A 566-nucleotide genomic window follows, 5' to 3' on the forward strand; every position below is an offset into this window, starting at 1 on the left:
GTGACAGTTTTACTTCTTCTTTTCTGATTTGGATTCCTTTTATTTCTTTTTCTTCTCTGATTGCTGTGGCTAAAACGTCCAAAACTATGTTGAATAATGGTGGTGAGAGTGGGCAGCCTTGTCTTGTTTCTGATCTGAGAGGAAATGGTTTCAATTTTTCACCATTGAGAACAATGTTGGCTGTGGGTTTGTCATATATGGCCTTTATTTTTATTTATTTATTTCTTTTCTTTTTTTTTAATGGCCTTTATTTTGTTGAGGTAGTTTCCCTCTATGCCTACTTTCTGGAGAGTTTTTATCATAAATGGGTGTTGAATTTTGTCAAAAGCTTTTCCTGCATCTATTGAGATTATCATGTGGTTTTTATCCTTCATTTTGTTAATGTTATGTATCACATTGACTGATTTGTGTATATTGAATCTTTGGATTCCTGGGATAAACGCCACTTGATCATGGTGTATGAACCTTTTAATGTGCTGTTGGATTCTGTTTGCTAGTATTTTGTTGAGGATTTTTGCATCTATGTTCATCAGAGATATTGGCCTGTAGTTTTCTTATTTTGTGAC

General features: G+C 33.7%; 1 protein-coding gene across 2 annotated transcripts in view; it reads left to right on the top strand.

Annotated features, from left to right (window-relative positions):
* The window catches only part of AAAS (aladin WD repeat nucleoporin), a 19,338-nt gene that overhangs the window by 3,684 nt on the left and 15,088 nt on the right, over positions 1–566 (top strand). The window lies entirely within an intron of this gene.

Source organism: Physeter macrocephalus, chromosome 6, assembly GCF_002837175.3.
Source record: "Physeter macrocephalus isolate SW-GA chromosome 6, ASM283717v5, whole genome shotgun sequence".
In the NCBI taxonomy this organism is placed as follows: domain Eukaryota; kingdom Metazoa; phylum Chordata; class Mammalia; order Artiodactyla; family Physeteridae; genus Physeter; species Physeter macrocephalus.